The sequence below is a fragment of the Nannospalax galili genome, unplaced genomic scaffold (genome assembly GCF_000622305.1).
Source record: "Nannospalax galili isolate Female #2095 unplaced genomic scaffold, S.galili_v1.0 scaffold1217, whole genome shotgun sequence".
NCBI lineage: Eukaryota > Metazoa > Chordata > Mammalia > Rodentia > Spalacidae > Nannospalax > Nannospalax galili.
In genome coordinates, this window is record NW_008339068.1 from 563,928 (window position 1) to 575,231 (window position 11,304).

At 44.2% G+C, this 11,304-nt stretch overlaps 1 non-coding gene across 1 annotated transcript; it reads left to right on the forward strand.

The window, feature by feature from the left end:
* Positions 1–10,645: 10,645 nt before the first annotated feature.
* Positions 10,646–10,717, forward strand: Trnac-gca. The gene has a single exon. It is a non-coding gene; the product is annotated as a tRNA-Cys (tRNA).
* Positions 10,718–11,304: the final 587 nt, after the last annotated feature.

Genomic DNA, 11,304 nt, shown 5'->3' on the forward strand with positions numbered 1-11,304 from the left:
CACCACGATGGACCATTTCCTTTCAGACTGTAACCTGAAACAAAGTTTTCCTTCCTTAAATTACTTTTGTCAGGTATTTGATCATATGTTTTTAAAAAAGTCCAGATGAAGCTGAGCATGGTGGTGACTGTAACGCCAACACTCAGGAGGCTGAGACAGGAGGTCCAAACGTTCCAGACAAACTTGGGCTACATACTGAAACCCTGTCTTAAAATTCCAACATAATCCAAACAAAGAAAAAAGCAAACCAGAAACAAAAGACAAAAAAAAATCAAAATAAAGTCACATCACACATATAGCAACAATTTTCCTTATTTTATGGAATGGCCTCATTAAATGTCTCTACACGATATGCCCTGGACCCATTTCATCTTTTATGGTTGACCATATTTCATCCTATGAATGTGCCACCATGTTTTCATTGCATTCTTGGCGTATATATCCTTAGCCCTTCCCCCACATGCACCTAAGAGTTAGAGTTGAGCAAACCCATTCCAACCCATGATTGGGTGGGAGAGGTATCCTTCTTTTAAAAAATAGTCTCACTAAGTAGTCTCAGCTAACCCCAGACTCAGACTCCTCTTGCTTCAGCCTTTGGAGTACTATGATTTTATCTGTACGCATGTTTTGTCTGCATGTATGTAAGTGCACCCATGCACACATGAAGGTCAAAAGAGGGTGACAGAACCTCTCTTATGGTCCACTCTTAGCTGCCATATGGGTGCTGGAAATCAAACCTAAGTCCTATGCAAGAGCAGCAAGTGCTTTTAACCACTGAGCCATCTCTCCAGCCCCTACATTTTTTAAAACAAAAGCAATATGCTTGATATGGGGCAGTTGAAACAGTATATTTTAAAAAGCTGGACTCATCCATACTTCCACTAACACATTTTGTAATTTGCCTACACTCGACAAATAAGCAGTAACATTTTTCTGTTATTAAATAAACATCCAGCTAAGGGCTCTAGACTTTTTTTCCATACAAAATACTCTCACCGAGTGACCATTAACTCCAGGGCAGCTGGCACAAAGTCAGCACTCAATGATTGCTATTTTTGAAGAAGATTCTCTGACTGGCTTAGGGGTATCTTCAGCTATACAAGCCAACAAGCTGTCATCAGTCAGAGACAGGAACTAGTGATGGGGCGGAAAGACACCTTCACAAGAGGGAGGCAGAGTTCAGGGAGGGCCTTCAGCACCACCTCAGTGGGCAGGACTGTCTTGCTCATGGTATTCCACTCAGGAAAAGGGTATAATTATGCCTCCTCCCAACTGCAGATCAAGAGGTCCCTGGTTCAAATCCAGGTGCGCCCTGCTTGTGTCTCTTTTGCTTTGTGGATTCAGTGCTGTCCTCATTAGGACTGTCTTCAGTCATCCTTAACCCTACTTTGTCCCTGAACTTTGTCCTTCCGCCACCCCACTGAGGAATGGCAGCTTCATGTCTCTACCTAATTCTTCACTTTTCTGTGCCCACACTTTGAGTTTGCTGACACTTCCTGCCCTCTCTCAGTAGCAAGACCATTCCCAAGGCCTCTGCTTCAAGCTTAACTGGTTGTATCAGTGCAGTCAACCAGGAGACACAAGCCTGGTAATTAAGCAGAGGAATTTGGTAGGAAGAATTACACTTGAAAGTAAAGCATAAAGTTGTAAAGAAAACTGTAAGTCTAAAGAATTACATAGGTGTGAGAGACCCAAGGAAGGTCAAATCTGAAAAGGACTCCTCTCCAAGGCAAGGGTTCAACCTCGTTGGGGAAGTTTTGTTGTTGTTTTCAATTAATATTTTAGAACAGCAAAGTCACACACAGGTTTTATCCTGGTATCTTCATACATATGTACAAAGTCACGCACAGGTTTTATCCTGGTACCTTCATACATATGTGCCATTATACTTTGTTCCCATTGATCCCTCTCCACCACTGCCTCCTCTGTACCTATTCCCCAATTCCAGTTCGTTCCTTTTTCTTTCCCAACTATTCATTTCTTATACATATGAAATCACAAAACTGACTCCATTTTGCTCTAGCTGACTTTTGCTCACCTGTGTTTCTGCCTATCTACCTCCACCGCAACTGCAGCCAGCCAACCAGAACCAGTCCCAGGTAGGCTGTACTTGTAGCTTCAGGGGATACATTGTTTCTGCAACACTGGAAAACTTACAAATAGCCAGGTGGCACACCCTCCCACTTAGCTATACCTGCATCTCCATGGTGCCCGTCGTATCTGCAATTCTGAGAAATTTGGTTTTCCTAATTGAAACTTTTGTTAATTGAACACCTCTTTGTTAACTGACCTGTCCTTGGTCTGATGTAACTATGATGATCTGATGTAACTCTGGTTGTTGTCTCTGCCCCTGCCATGATGTAATTATGGTCTTAGACTTTATAAACTGCACTCTGCTCCCTTCAGGGTTGAGAGTTTTTGGGGTATTAGCCCCCTCTTGACCACTGGCTATTAAAGGACTATTGATTTGACCCAAAACTGTGTTGTATTTCTCTGAGGGCATGACACATATTTCATCACCCTCTCTGTTTCCTCCCTTCATTAAGATCTCTTCATCCCTTCTCCTGATCACTTTTCTTACACACACACACACACACTGACTAAGACTGGCAAGGATTTTCTGAATCCACAACCTTAGAAGAAGCCCACTGAAACTTTACACAGGAAGTACTTCTGTATAAATACCTGCCAGTGTCTAACTGTTCAGTCATAGACAGCCTTGATTTTGACATACCAACCTTGTCTTTGATACATGGATAGATAATATTGTTTCAAATAATGTACATAATATCCTCCTTTTAAAAATATTTTATTTATTATTTTTATTTTATGTGTATGAGTGTATTGCCTGCATGTATGTGAGTGCACCCGTGTTGTGCAATGCCGCGGAGGTCAGAAGAGGGCTTCAGATTCCCCAGGAACTAGAGTTAAGGACGGTTCGTAGCCACCATGTGTGTATTGGGAACCGAACTCAGGTCCTCTGCAAGAGCAGTCAGTGCTCGTAACTGCTGAGCCATCTCTCTGGCCCATCCTCTTTTTTTTTTTAATGTATAGATAACCATAATTTTATTTTCCAGCAGGTAATTTTCCTACTGCTTCAGTATTTTCCTCAAACAACAGAAAGTTTTAGAACTGGATCCCTCAACCTGTCCTCTTCTTGTCCCAGTTCAAAGTGCTTGCATCTCTTAACGGCCAACCTCCTCTCGAATCTGCAACACAAATTCAGCCTGAGTACAACCTTCTTTGTGGTTTTGGTCTTTCGGGAAACTAGCTGTGTCTGCCCCCATAGCCACTCTGCTTCCCATCACAACAACACTTTCCTTGGGTATAACAGGGAATCTTTGCCCTTCATATACGCTCTGTGAGGCTGCTGCATGCCACAGTTCTTACAGAGTCACTCGGGTTTTAGGGACATTGACCATCTTTGCAGATGTAGAGGCATCTACACGATGAAAAGAGACCCAGCATCCTCATTGATGTAATAGTGACCAAGACGCAGAGAACATAATGCACAGGAAGGTGCCAGGGTGAGATATAATGTCCACTGACATGCCCCAATGACCTACTTCCTCCATGCCATCACACCTCCTACCTGTTAACACCACCAGTAAAAACATCATATGATAGGGCCAGAGGGACTGGAGAGATGGCTCAGTGGTTAAGAACACTGGCTCTTTTTGCAGAAGACCTGGGTTCAAATCCCAGCACCCACGTGGCAGCTAACAACTGTCCTTAACTCCATTTCCAGTGGATCTGACAGCCTCTTCTGTCCTCCATGGGCATTGTACAACACAGGTGCTCTTACCTACAGGCAGGCAATATACACATACAAATAAAATAAAAATAATATATTTTTTTAAAAAGACACCATATGATGAATCCATGGAGCTATGAATCCATTCATCAGCTCAGAACCCCTAGTGTACAGAGGTCTCTGTAAAAACCCTTACAGACCACTCCAGTCTAATACCCTAGACTTTTTAGTTTTCACTGGAGTAATCTGACAATTAATATTCACCATTATAGAACTATATTTACAAAAGTATTCACACAGGGGCTGGAGAGATGGCTTAGCAGTTAAGAGCTCTGGCGGCTCTTGCAGAGGACCCGGGTTTGAATGCCAGTACCCACATGGTGGCTAACAACCATCTGTAACTCCAGTTGCAGGGGATCCAACACCCTCTTCTGACTTCCGCAGGCATTGCATGGCATGGGTGCACTTACATACATGCAGGCAATACATTCACACACATAAAATAATAAATATTTTAAAAGTATTAGCAAATAGACAAAAGGAACAGAGAGCATTCCAAAAGGAAGAGCACCTCTAGGCTGATGACGGCATTCCACAGTGTGGATTCAGGAGAGACAACTGCTCAGCCACCAGAAAGTGCAAATCTCCAGTGATCTTTTCAGAAATTTTAAAGGAGGATGATGGGAACGGAAGATTCTTGGGATGTGGGGGCCAAGGGTCACACAGAATAACGGTGAGAGCCACTCCCAGGCGAAAGAGCCAAGATCTAATCAGGGAAAGTCCCAGATCCTGGGATGTGTTTGTCCTGCCCCTGTTAGTTTAGGGGTGGTTTGTTTATAATTTTGTGAAGATTAGGAAATAGTGAAACCAGCATGTAGAAGAGTTACAACATGGGTTGTAACTAAATGTGATAGAGAGATATGGTTATTTTGCCTATATTTGAATTTATTTTTATGTGTATGAGTATTTCAGCTTATGTATATAAGTGTACCTTTGTTACGTCATGTCCACAGAGGCCAGAAGAGGGTGTTGAATCCCCTGGAACTGGAGTTATGAACAGTTGCTGGCCACCATGTGGGTGCTGGGAACCAAACCTGGGTCCTCTGCAAGAGCAGCCGGTGCTCTTAACTGCTGAGTCAGCTCTCCAGTTGACTTTTCTTCTGTCCTTTGGTTTTGCTTTGTTTGAGACAAGGTCTCATATAGTCCAGGCTGGCCTTGAACTCACTACCTAATCAAGGATGACCTTGAACTTTTGATCCTCTTGCCTCCACTCCCTGACTACCGGGATCACAGGTGAGCCCCACCACACCTGGTTTGTGTGGTGCTGGGACTCCAACCCAGGGCTTCCTGCATGCTAGGCAAGCTCTCTACTAACTGGACGACATCCCCAACCTTTTATTTGAAATTGTTTGGACCAGTTTCTGTGACCAAGCAAGCTTCTCTTGCTTTCCAGTATTTGCATATAAATGTGTTGGATCAAGTCTGTTCCGATACTTCCCCTGAATTTGGAACGTAGGAGGGACCAAAATCATGTCTTTTAAGTTCATAGACATCTGGATCAAAAGGGTTCATGTATTAAATTCCTCACTACTATGACAAAATACCCCAACAAAAGCAACTTAAGGGAGAAGGGGCTTGTTTGGGCTTACAGTTTCAGAATCCATCATAGCAGTGAACACATCTTCAGTGGGTGTGTGAGGCAGCTGGTCAGAAGGTATCCACAACCAGAAAGTAGAGAGATTGAGGCTCGCCTTCAGCTGAATTTCTCTTTTAGGACCCCAGAATGCGGAATGGTATTACCTACATTTAGGATAAGCCTCCTACCACATTAACCTAATCTATAAAAATCCCTCACTTGTTTCCATCATGTTGACAATTGAGAATAACCACCACAACTCACCAGGATTTTATGTCAATCACAAGATCCTGAACTTTGATTGGTTGATGCTGTGGGGGCAATGAGGTTGAGGTGAGCATAGTTTGCATATAGGTCTGATCAGGAGAGATGGTGAATGAAGCTGTCAGCCCTGGTTCTTCATTGATTCCTTTCCAGATCTTATCAGAAAGAGAGAACATGCTTCCCGACTCTTGGTCCTATGACTTACTTTATCAAGGAATATGAGGGGTGACCCATAGAGTCTGGAAGCCTATTTGTCTAGTTGGGCTTCCTCACTTGCATCTCTGTCATGCATTGCTGTGAAAGTGTCTCCCTGCAAGCTGCCACTCCTCCAGCATGAACAAGAAGAAGGCTTGAACCCAAAGCAGCATATACCCAAAGCTTCAGGAAAAGCCATCTGAGCACAGTCTAGACCCACTGATGGGCATGCAACCTGCTGAACTGAGAATGAAAATGATGCTTATCACTGTGTAAGACTCAATTTTGGAATGACTACTTGGATAGCATTGTTATGGAGGTGGATAAATACCTCAGCCATGGTTCCTATACCTGTCCCCTAACATCCATCAGGTACTAATAAATGGAGAAGACTTCAATTCATTGAATTCAGAATATGTGTATGGGGTTGAGAAGAGACATTCAGGTAAATGGGAGAACCCTGAGGAATGTGGTGATGAACTCATGACTACAAATGAATACAATTTATTGTAAACTATGGAATCCTTTTCTGTAGTAAGTAACACAAGCATTATGGTTTGAATATGAGTGTCCCTCAAAAGACACACTCACCACAAGGTTCTGAGGTGGAGCTTAGGAAAGTGACTCGATCATGAGGGCTCTCACTTCATCAACGATTGATCGACTGATGGAGTCACAATTTCATGTATTATCAGGGTAGTGGAAATTAGGAGGGGGACCTCTTAGAGGAAGTAGGTCACTGGAGCACAACCTGGAAAGCTACTCATTGCCCCGCCTCTTCCTGTCTCTGTCTTGCCCTGCTTCCTGGCTGCCACTGGGTGAACAGCTCTGCTCCATCATATCATCTCTGCCATTACACTCTGCCTCACCACAGATCTGGTTGATGGGGCCAAGTGACCATGGGCCCAAACCTCTGAAATGTGGACCAAAATAACTCCACCCTCCTTTTACATTGTTACTTTCAGGCATTTTTCACAGCAACACAAAGATGAGACACTATAGGTAAAATACACTAATGAGGAACCCTCCTTCCCAGTCAGGCAATGGGTTACAGCTCTGCTGGCTCAAGTCTGGGTGTCCCGTCTTGACACTTGCTCTGTTTGCAAACCTAAAATTCTCCTTTTCCCTGCATATGATTCTGAGATTGAACCTGGAGCCTTCCACGTGCTAGATAAAGCACACTATCCCTGATCTACATCTCCAGCCCTAAAATGTCCTTTCTTGATTCAGGGTTCTGCTTGCTGGTCCCTCTGACCACCACACTTCTTAGGACTTGTTTCAGGTGCTCTGGTGACATCATTAATCTGGCATGAGTCTGGGTCATTTTGCTAATGACGGTGTATATTTTTAAATGTTCTTAATTAGTTGCTCTTAAAGGTTACATTATAGATGGAAGTGTTAAATCAGAGGGCAGACAACCTGATTTTGCACCGAATTTACTGGCTGACTCCTTTAATTATGATTAATAGCACTTTGGAGCAATAGGGACTTTAATATTGGTAGGCGATCACAATTCCTTCCTAACATCCACCATAACATTCAATTATCTTAAATGGCAGGAGAATTTCACTGGAATTTATAGTGCCATATGATTCTAAATTGCATTGTGGGGTAATTATCAGTGATGGTCAAGCTCATCTGTCAGTCCATGACTAAGGGTTATGGATACTGGGCTTAGTCATAGACAGTGGCAGGTGTAGCCCTGAGGGGTGAGAAATGCCTGGAAAGTGAGCTTGGACCTGAGATCACTGGGGAAAGGTGAGCAGCTGGAGTGGTACAGCACTGCTGATGGGGGTGGGGAGGGGATGACAGGCCAGAACATAAGGACTCAACTCACTGCATTAACTTCAGAATCAAAGCATGCTTATTGGGCCACACTAGTTATTTCTGAATTAGGACTTGACTGCAGATTACAGTCCCTGATTCCAATTCCCACACCCCCTGGCTACACCTGTTTTACTCATGGAGCCATGGCATTAAGAGTTTCCATTTGCCTGAATGCTGAATCCTCCTGTAAGGATGAAGTAGAGGGTAAAGTGGGTGTTGTGAAGCTGATTCCATGGATTGAACTGTTCCCCAGAGAAGGAATAGAAATGACTCCCAAGGCTCATGACTCACAAGACTCACCAGGTCCCTCCGATAGGTGATGTAAGAGGGAGAGAAGGGTCTTTGGTGATACAACTCCTGAAAGGTACTCAGGGGAGTCCAGTGATGCAGATTCACGGGCCATCAGCCATGCTGGGGTGATACTCCTGATATAACTGGCTGAGAGTCACCTGTGCTCCTGTAAGTGACTCCCAGTAAACACACTCATTAGCCAAGCTGTTTTTCATTTTCCTTATTTTGTGCCCAGCCTATGAACCATTTCTCCACATTTTGAATGACTCTCACTGAAGGTTCCAAAGCCAAAGTAAAGTGCAACTTTATCCCTTTGTCCTCCCACATTTCTGCCCACACAGGTGCCCCGCCACTCATACTCTAAGTGCTCAGTGACACAGATGCAGAAACAGCTTAACATTTTATACACTGTGTTCCTGTCTTACAATAGAGAGGTTCAGAGCAGTTATTTGTAAGATAGCTGTATTTCTTAGTTAATCAAAATAATCTAATCAGTTATTGCCCCCACAAAGAAAACACTGTCATTTCCCTGGTCATCTCTTGTAAATCATAAGAAGTTTTAGGCTTTAACCTTCCCGACATCTTCTGGGTAACTCGGGTCTTCACAGCTATCCTTAGGACAATCGTGGTCCCAATCCCTGGGACCTGTGGTGTTTGAGCTCACAGTTTTCAGGGGAGGGAGCACAAGAAAGAGATGCCTGGTCCCACTTCAGTGCATCCTGAGGTCTGAACTCTGAGTGTGCGAATATTGCCAGCCTGTCTGCCTGGTCCCCACTCTTTGAGCTGTGTGAGCTGATGGTTTGGGGCCAGCATGAGGTAGAAAACTCTCCGGTAAGCTGCCTCACTTTCAAACTTAGAATTAGAAAATGAGAAAAGATTCTGAAGAACTGAGTGGAAAACAGAAGATAAACCCCAAAGAACATGAAAGCAGAAGAAGGTCAGAGTGAGATGGACAGAGACCAGTGTAAGCGGGGTATCCAATAAGGCTAGACTTCATGAGGGAAAGAGAGCAAGACTCCAGCTCTGAACAGTGATTCTCCAAGCCAAGACTCGATGTTAGGGAACGCTGCTGTTAAGGTCGACTCCTTTCTTAGCAGGGGCCTCCAAGCAGGGATGCCTGACCTTATTTGGAACATGATCTTTGGCATAGTTACTTGCAATAAAACTGCCCCCAGGTTTTTTCTATATGATAATTACGCATTGTCCTATAGCCAGATGATAGGATCCCCCTACCACATGTAAATAAAGCACACTATGAGCACCTATCAGCTGAAGCTTTGGCTGCTGCCTCCACACTATATTCTTCCCTGACCCCCACTGAATAAACAGAGCTGTATCACTGAATCTGACTCCCTAGAAGGTTTTTTCCATCCACGCTCACTGGTCGTCCTTCTGCTCCCTTTGTTCTCGTGGGTCGGTGGCCAATGGCCCATGAGGGGAGGGAGAGACCCACAGCTCCACAAGTTGCTGAGGGGGAGGCCGCAGGGTGCTGGGCATGAATATGTTTAGAAGTCCTAGGATAGGTCTGTGGGAAGGACAGGATAAGTTCAAGGTCAAAGAAAGCTCTGTCTGACAGATCAGCTGGCTGTTACTAGTTCTCTTGAAATGAGGAAACATAGCAATGCATACAGGTACTTGTGTATGGTCAAACACAGACAAGTGATGTAAATCACCACAGTGAAGCAGGTGAAGGGTGTAACTCAGAGGACATCATGCATCTGCAATTAAGCAGTTCCTGGTTCAAGGCTGTCACCTGATAACTGTTGCTTCCATACCCTTTTTTCAGGGTCCTTCTATCTGACATGTTGAGGATTCTGCAAATGAGAAATGAAAGAAGAGGGGACTGGAGAAATGGTCATCAGTTAAGAGCACTGGCTGCTCTTGCAGAGGACCCAGGTTCAATTCCCAGCACCCACATGGTAGTTAACAACTGTCAGTAACTCCAGTTCCAGGGCAATCCAACACCCTCTTCTGACCTCCAAAGGCATTGCACAACACAGGTGCACTTATACACATGCAGGAAATACACTCATACACATAAATTTTAAAAATAATAAACATTTTAAAAGAAGAGGAGGAGAGGTAATGGAGTCATCCTGCCCCGGGGCATTTGGTGCAGAGGCCTGTCATCCTGAGTGTGGACTCTGCTTATGGTATGGTTACTAATCAGGTGTGTTTTGTTTGAGCATTATTTTAACTATTGCCAGCTTTTCATCATCTATGCCATGAAAAGGAACAGATTAAGATCTTCACATAGTCTATGAGTCAAAATTGTCCTTAGAGGTTGCAAAAGACACACATCATCCCATGGTCCCCTTTTCAGAGAGTCCTGTTTGCCTTTCAGTTGCTGACTGAACTTACGCTTTTATCTGACCCTACCCCAGCTATGCCATATCCAAATGGTCTGTTTAGCAGCCAACTCTTTGAGTATGGCTCTTCTAGGTGGGTCCTAGATACAGACCTTCAGGATTTAATGCACCTGACTCATCTGGAAACTAAGGCAAGAGGGTGATGGTCGTGAAGCGGTGGCAGTCAGGTCTGCAGAGGCAGCTCAGGACTGAGGCTTCTAGAAGGAAGCAGATGATGGTAGAACACTGGCGGGTACACGTGTCAGGAGGGTGACAGCCAGGGAGTGGCTATGCAGGTTGAAAGTGCTGATGAGACACACATAAAGAAGTGGGGGCATAGCTCAGGGGTAGAGCATTTGACTGCAGATCAAGAGGTCCCTGGTTCAAATCCAGGTGCCCCCTGTCTTTCCCCTCAATGTACAAAATCTCTTGAGTCTGAGTTGTACCCATAGGGTCAGCAGCCAGTTCTTCGTGCCTCAGTCCTGGTGAAGACAGGATCCTGCATCTTGTTAAGAAAGACAACAAAGGCAGATGTGTGGATTGGGTGTTAGGCATGGCTGTCCAGAGGAAATAGAACTGATAAGGTATTATATATATATATATATGTGTGTGTGTGTGTGTGTGTGTGTGTGTGTGTTTGCACAGTGAAAGATTTTAAGAGGTGACTCACACAGCTTTAAGGTAGATAAGTCTCATTTTGCATGGCGGCCCCCCACAGGATGGAGTCCAGGAAGAAGTGACATGGCAGATGGAGTTAGGTATGGCCTGAAGGCCAAACTCCTCCATAGAGGCATCAGCTTTTCCACTTAAGGCATCAGTGGTACAGTAGGCCTACCTATGTTACAGAGAGAAAAGAACTTTACTCAAAGTTTGCTGATTGGAATTTGGGTCACAAGCATGAAGTGCTTTCACAGCAAACACAAATGTGTTTGGTGAAACATCTGTGCACCATGGCCTCACCAAGCACGTCACATAAAATTATCTAGCAC